Below are 8,238 nucleotides of genomic sequence, written 5' to 3' on the forward strand. Positions count from 1 at the left end.
CGCCGCACCAGTTTTAATCTCTTAGCTGGCTTCTGCGCTCAATCTGAGTGCCCCCACACAATCTGTAGTCAAAACAGGCTTAGGCCCATAATCCTCGACCCTTATTCCTGCTATCCAGTATAGCAGCTGATATCGGGTAATGACTGGCAACCGTGTGGGGCTTTTCCTGCCTTCAAAGAGAAATCCAGAATTTTCTACATTTCTACCTGGTTAAATGGTTAAGTGAGCATAGTGGTTTGATGTGAAATGCTCCCTTTTAGAGAACTTTCAGAACTCCTTGCCACAGTGATAGGAACCAGGCGGCTGCAGAATTACGCAGGAATTTTGTAAAGTCGCTGAAATTCCCCTTTAAATCACTCTACTCATTTGCACTGGGTCAAGTTGCAAGGCTTAATTTCATGGCCGGCCAGCACGGATCAGCCACTGCAAACTCAGTTATAGCGTTACCTAATTTTGGGGGATGGACCACGCCCTAACTCCTCCTTCTTAGCCTTGTAAATACCTTCCTGCCTCATTCCACCTTTGTCTCAATGAACAACGTCACACCCACCACCACCCTGTCACCTCACTTCCCTCCTTCTTTGCTCCCCTCTGCCCGGAGAGGGGAGGTGGGTTTGGGAACCCTCTCTCCACGCGTGCACATGTAAGCCGTCCAGAACTCCAGCCCAAAGTCTCCTGAGATCAGCTTCACGGGCGTGGTCCGTGGTCCAGGGTCAAAATCCAGGATGGGAAGGATTTTGCTGTGTAATCCACCTATACTTTATACCAAGTTACTTTCACACTATCTGAACAATGGTTAACGTATCTTGTGTCCTGGATGTGCCACATGGGTTTCATGTCTTCACACTCTCTGTGTTCAATGTGTGTGTGTTTTTTTTCCACATCACACCATCAGATATACCAGTGCCCACAGTGTGTGGAGTGAAACTGACTGAAGCACTGAGAACAGATGAACTTCAATGATGTTTCAGCTTCGCTGTATTCTTTTACAGTATTGCTCTATCTACCACAAAAAAGGGCGAGACCACCAACACCGTTCAAACTGTGTGTGTGTGTGTGTGTGTGGGGGGGGGGGGGGGGGGGGTAAAGAAAAGCAGTGTAAGCTGCAGAGCATGAGGATAAAGAGGGGTTTGGAGCATGGCTGGTGCTCTGCCTGAGCTTGTAAACTATTGAGAATACGTACGAAGAGTGGCTGTCTCTGAGCTGCATGTTGCAAAGATAAGGCACTTGTTATACTGGCCTTGGTTTACCCTCCAAATGCATGATGAAGGAATATAATGCAGACAGTGCCATGCAGGCAAGAGTTTCTCTCAGCAGCGCAAAACAATAACAAAAACATACTGATGGAGTCCGCTGGGAATTGCTGACTGCAAGGAGGCAGACCTGAACTGACAGATGTTTGGAGAGGCTTCACCGGGAAATTAGGATATCAGGAAAAGCATGACAGTGGCATAATGTGCTCTATCAGGTGTTATAACCATGATGGATGTCATATAGTCACAACACAAGGCCCTCAGTAGCAGTCCTTCTGTTGGGCGTAGCGCATTTCTCATGCAGACAGGTCTGCAGGGCTGTGTGTAAATATGTGAAGCAAACTGCTTTTCTTAACTGCTCCTCGATTTTGGCTGATCTAGCCAATGTGCTAGTCAGCTCTGGGAATATATTTAGTGGGGTACGTTGGGCAGCTTTGGGGTGGTATCTGCTCTGTCCCCATTGCCCAAATTCTCCCCAAAAACAAGAATCCTCTAAATAAAGATCCTTCCCAAATCAGTTGGACTCGTGCACTTTCTTGCAAGTGTGCTACAAATATCCGCTGCCTTAAAACTAGTGAATATCGTCACTGTCCTGCAAAATCTACATTTCTGGCATTTACACTTGTTGATATAATTTCTATATTTAGCAGTTGTTTTTTATAATGTGCCAAACTTTCATGGCAAATGGGTCAATCAATCCAAGGCTTTTTTCCTTCTTCTGTGAAGTTGCTAATTTGGAGATTTTTGCATGACAGCTGTCACAGTATGAAGCTTGGAGGTGGAGGTGGGCGTGAACGCAGGTACTTTATTTAACTTAAAACCAAACAAAGCAAAACAGGAAACTAAAGAAGCACAAACTGAAGAACAAAAACACTGGGAAACTAAAAAAAGAAGCTAATGTACCACATACTGCCATGAAAAGAGGGTGGGGCTGCAAAGGAGGCACATGTAGTAACACTAATGACAAGGGTGGGGCTAAGGCTAGGGCAGAGACACAGACCATGTGCTGATGTGCACATGGCAGGGCAAAACAGAGACGCAGACCAGGAAGGGAAAACACAAGGACGAGACAAAGACACGCTGCTACAGCAGCAAAGACTGTATATTAGGAAGCAACTCCAATGACCTATTTGTTGTGTTATTGCTTTCTACATCTAATTTGTAGATAGCTTTGTGTCTTTAATATCACTGCTGTCCAATAAAAAACATGTATCTCCATTTTTGTGCATTTTTAGTTTTCTCCATGGTTTGAACCCTGAAGCTGCTTCTATACACTGTGTACATAATTCTGGATGAACAGATCAATAGAAATGCTCTAAATTTCTTATTTTAAATGAACTTTAATTCAACATTTTACTGATATTCATGAGTATTTAAAGCTTTAGAACGATAAAACAAATTTGATTATTAATACTTTTCGAGGACGCTCTTATCCAGAGTCTGGGAATCATACCTTAGTCTACTACAGAAAAGAGTGGTGTTGTTACCCACTACATGACACCAACCATGTGTAAAGTGATGCCTATGAAGCGCTACATACTTTGTAAGCTAGAAAGCTGTAAAAACAAGAACATGTAGATGTGTCCAGAACAGTGGACAGAGATGCACTTATAATGACTGAATGAAATGAAAATAATAATCATAATATCTGATATTTCAGCCAAATAACTTCTTGAAGTACCTAAAAAAATTTTCCCCTTGGAGTAGAAAAGAGAACCATCCTTATCAGTGCTTGGGATTCAGTGCTTGACTGACCATGCCAGAGGTGATCCCAGATCTGACAGGTTGTTTGTTTGAATTGCTGGTCAAAAGCAGCTACTGCTTCGCCCACACGTCCACGGAAGGTCAGAGGTCTGACTGGCAGGATTTGATGGCACTGTCATTTTCAGCCGCTATGAAACCTGTGAGGAAACATAATGAGATGTGCATCAGTTCAGTGTGTGCGATGCCTGTGTTTTTAGGTTGGACTCTTCATGTAAATGTATGCCAGCTAACATGTCAGCAGGAAAGCTGGCACACTGCAGACAGAAGGAGAACTACATGAAGGAGCAGCAATAGCTAGTAGTTATTCTGTTAAAGGTGCCATTGAATGCTTTCAATCAGTATTTTAAAGCAGTACCATGGAAAATTGGCAGTTTTTGCTCCTAGGCTCCCCCTACAGCCAGGAAGTGGAGTTTGCACTTTGAGTCACCACTTAAGGACACACATTTCTGGACAAGCTGAGGGATTTAGAAACATTACTGAAAGTGAAAGAAGCATGTGGACTGGCAGACTATAGCATATAATTTGACATAAATATGCACAGCATTCTGCAGTTCTTACCAGTGTTTTCCTGCCTGCTTCTCCAAAGTTACATATAGTGCAGTTAGCAATGTGCCAAGCTTGGAGTAGCAATGACAACAGCAATAATCTCTCTATTATTGTTCAGTGGAGCATCACAATGATTTTAAAGCTGTTATTTTAAGGTCGAAATGCTTTGCTTTGCGCTGCTTTAATGTTGTTTTTTGTAAATATATGACCATGGGTTGTGGTATGAAATCTCCAGACCCTGTTATTTTAGCAGCAATAGCTAGTATTTATCCTGCTAAAGGTGCCTTTGAATGCATTTATTCAGTATTGGCGGTTCTTGCATCTCTCTATTACAGGCCACTGGAGTATCGCAATGATTTTGAAGCTATTGAATACTACACAGTGTTGCTTTAATGTTTTTGTTTTTGTAAATATATGACTATGTGTTGGGGTGTAAAATCTCCAGACCCTGTTATTTTGGCTCAGAACTAAAAAAGGCTCACGTGAGCAACAAATCATACAACATGTAAAATTATTACCAGATAGTGTTGTGGTCATCTTGGTGTAGTGAAAGATGAAGAGATGACCAGGACCAGCACAGTAGTTTTGTTTTAGCACTGCAACAAGAATTCTGTAGTTATGTTTTAGAATTATTTCGCAAGTATTAGCAGATAGTGTTGTGGTCCTGGTCATCTCTTCATATCTCACTACATCAAAATGACCAGGACCACAACACTATCTTGTGATACTTGGAAATAACTTTAAAATACAATTACAGAATTCTTGTCACAGTGCTAAAACACGACTATGTTTTGCCACAATTGCCCATCCCTGGATCTGCTCCTGCGTTAATGCAACAATTTACTTTCAAGTAATTGTAGAACCACTTCTAGTGATCCATCCCTTCCAACTGTTTTACACAATGTCAAAGGCAGCTGGGCTTTTCAGTAGCAGAGATAAATAAGTGAATAAAACTACAAAAGCTAGCGGTCTAATAAGTGAGCTACAGCATACAAGACAAGACAGCCATCTTCACTCTTACACAGATGGAATTTGGCCCTCCGCCCTTTGAACACACACATACACACTAGTGATCAAACACTAGACGGTGAGCACATGTGCCCGGAGCAGTGAGCAGCCATTGCTGTGGCACCCAGGGGGGAGAGAGGGTACCCAGGGAGCAGAGTGGCAGCTTGCCGAGCCCAAGTATTGAACCCGCGACCCTGTCTTCAATAGACCAGTGCTCTGATCGCTGAGCCATCACTGCCCCAGTTTATCATTTTTGATCATTTACAAGCATTAAACAACAAACATCTCTTGATTGCTAATTTATTTATCTCCAAACCTGCACTGTGTTATTATTATTGTGTATAAACCGGCAAATATGAATCATAGGAAAAGCGATTTCAAACTTTTGAATCAAAATGGGCTTGTTTTTTTCCCCCTTTTTGGATTTTTTGGACACCTGCACCAAGAGGAATTCCTTGAACATCCTGAACTTCTGAAAGGATTTTGATCCAGATTCTGGAATGTGATATGAGCACAAGTTGTCTTTGGATCTGACTGTAAAGTTCTAGTGAAATACACTCCGGGCCTCTGTCAGAATCCAGGCCATCTTTGACAGTCTGTGCCGTCATTGTACACGATGATGAAACAGTGCAGCAGTTGCTTTGGCGTGAAGTCCACTGTGGCACTTCGCTTCAACTTGGCGACACAGAAAGAGAGAGAGAGAGAGAGAGAGAGAGAGAGAGATGCTGAAGCAAGAGCTGGTTTGTTTGTGTGTATGTGAGAGTGCATGTTGTGGCTGACCCTTGTCTCGGTCATGTTGTAGCTCTCGCACGTTTGAGCTGTGAGCTTTCGCTGCCTGTCCTCAAGGTCATCTCCTTGTCTCCAGGGAGACGATGAAGAAGGCTTTTCTTTCGAGTCAGCTATGTCTAAGCCTAAAATGGCTACCCCTGTGACAGAGCTATTCTTTATCTCAGCTGGTGTACCCTATTTCCACGGTAAAGTTGTAAATCGATTCTTGCGTTCCCTCCCCAACCCCCCTCCCGGCAAAAGGGGCCAGGTGCACGGCTGGATCTAAACAACAGGTTGGAGGTTTTCCCGATGGTGACCCCGTTTTTCTCTTTCTCTTGTGAATGTGTGGCCTGGATTTCCCTCCCATCAAAGCGGCCAGACAGAATATTGCCAGCTTTTATTTACATACAGAGTTAATATTTAATGATAATTATTTATATTATTAATGATATAATTATAGAACTAAACACTTTGCCAACAACCAACACAGTCAACGTGAACTTTATTGTCATGTAGACTATACAGCAAACAAGTGTGTAATACACATAATAAAAATAAGAAATAATAAAAAGATAACATATATAGAATAAAGAAAAAATATTATCCATATTTATTATTGCACTAGTAATCACAGCATGTAATATTTACAAAAGGTTGACAAGGCCCATATTATTGAAAGTTATTTGTTTCCACAATAAAGACCCACAGTCTGTACAGTAGAATATAATATAATACACCCAGATAACTTGCCCATGTGGGATGGGTCTGTATGGTTAGCCCAACTGGGAACCAGAAAGTTTTGTTCAAGGGTTCCATGTTGGCCTCACACATGGATGTCCACTAGGGTCAGTGATTGGACAAGGAGGGGTTAAACATGGGGCCCATCTGAGTTGTACACTGTATATGGGGCGTAGGCAGGACCCATGTAAGATGTACCGATGTGGCTTCCAAAAATTTTAAAATTGTCAGTTCATTCTCCAGTTAAGTTGCCAGTTCCTTTTCCAGCAAGGTTGCCAGTTCCTTCTCCAGCAAAGTTGCCAGTTCCTTCTCCAGCAAAGTTGCCAGTTCCTTCCCCAGTAAAGTTGCCAGTTCCTTCCTCAGTAAAGTTGTCAGTTCGTTCACCAGTAAAGTTGCCAGTTCCTTCTCCAGTAAAGTTGCCAGTTCCTTCTCCAGCAAGGTTGCCAGTTCCTTCCCCAGTAAAGTTGCCAATTCCTTCTCCAGCGAGGTTGCCAGTTCCTTCTCCAGTAAAGTTGCCAATTCCTTCTCCAGCAAGGTTGCCAGTTCCTTCTCCAGCGAGGTTGCCAGTTCCTTCTCCAGCGAGGTTGCCAGTTCCTTCTCCAGCAAAGCTGCTAGTTCCTTCTCCAGCAAAGCTGCCAGTTCCTTCTCCAGAAAAGCTGCCAGTTCCCTCTCCAGTAAAGTTGCCAGTTCCTTCTCCAGTAAAGTCCAGTAATGTCCTCCATTTCAGCCTGTAGCACTTTGGCTTCACCCATTCTCAGAAGAGCTGTGTTGTAGGCTTCGCCCTCTCCCCTACATGTGAAAATCCAGATCACTGTATGGAGTACGATTATAGAGCAATGAATTCAGCAAGGTAGTAAAGGATTTCAGACAGGTCGTTATGTGTGTGAACTCACTCCTGTGCGTTACATGTGAGTTTTGCTAGCCCTTTTAACAATGGTCTTTGTGCTAAGAGGCTTTTTGGGAAAACAGCCCTGTTTAATTCTAAGGGATAAAGAGAGGTTGGAAAATGGTTATGCAAAAAAAAAAGAATTATGCTTTCAGTATGTAAACAAATGTTACAAGTGGACCACAGGGGGAGGGGGTGGGGGTTATATAAAGAAATAAATAAACATAGTGGTTTTCAGTGGAATATACTGGTTTGCAAATGCATTACATAGGAAGGCATCATACATATTGACCAGGTTTCAATTACAGACTGAGTAGAGATTCACTTACTCATTTAACACACCTGATCCAGTTTATCAAGCCTTCAGCAGCATCTGGAAGTGGGAATCAAGTGGATATAATTAGGGTTACAACACTACTCTGCAGGATAATTACCAGGAGCAAGGCTGGGCACCCCTGGTGTCAGAGTGGAAATTATACAGTGGCATTCAGGGGGCTTAGCTTTTTTTCCCTCTACAGTGATTGTACAGGGATCCTAGATACATAATACAACACAGACATGTGCCTCGGTGAACTGAAGTGACACTCATTACATTTTCTGGCTTATTTAATGTGATGCCTCTCCCCGTTCTCTGATTACTCCAATGCAGAACTGCATTTAGTAGCAAACTGGAGACTCAGCAAGCATTCTGCAGAGTGCATTTTCAGAAACTTTGGCAATTATATATATTTAAATAAACATAAAACAAATATAATATTACACTGTTGTTCTTGCAACCAGTATTTGGTCTTATCCTGCTTACCCCCCTGTCTTCAAAATGGGATGCATCTGCCATGGTAAACACCTGCCTGTTTATATTCAGGAGAACATGCATGGATTGAGATGCAGAATCATCATGCAGGGTGTAGCCATTAGAAGAAGGTAAATGGTGGCTGGCAACAATAGTCAGCAACAATACTCAAGTACACATTCAAGGGATCAGCCTAAAAGTCAGCCTAGACCTTTGACACAAGGCAGACTCACGATTCATCGGACCATGCTACGTTTCTCCAGGCTTCAACTGTCCAGTTGTGGTGAGCCTGTCAGCTGCAGCCTCAGCTTTGTGTTCTTGTCTGACAGAAGTGAAACATGTGGTGTTCTGCTGATGTAGCCTGTGTGTTGTGCATGCTTTTCTGCTCACCACAATTATACATAGTGCTTGTCTAAGTGACCATGCCATTGGGAGCCATTCCTCGTATTACCCTGAGTAAACTCTAGAGACTGATGTGCTGAAAG

The sequence above is a fragment of the Salminus brasiliensis genome, chromosome 6 (assembly GCF_030463535.1).
Source record: "Salminus brasiliensis chromosome 6, fSalBra1.hap2, whole genome shotgun sequence".
NCBI classification, from domain to species: Eukaryota; Metazoa; Chordata; class Actinopteri; order Characiformes; family Bryconidae; genus Salminus; species Salminus brasiliensis.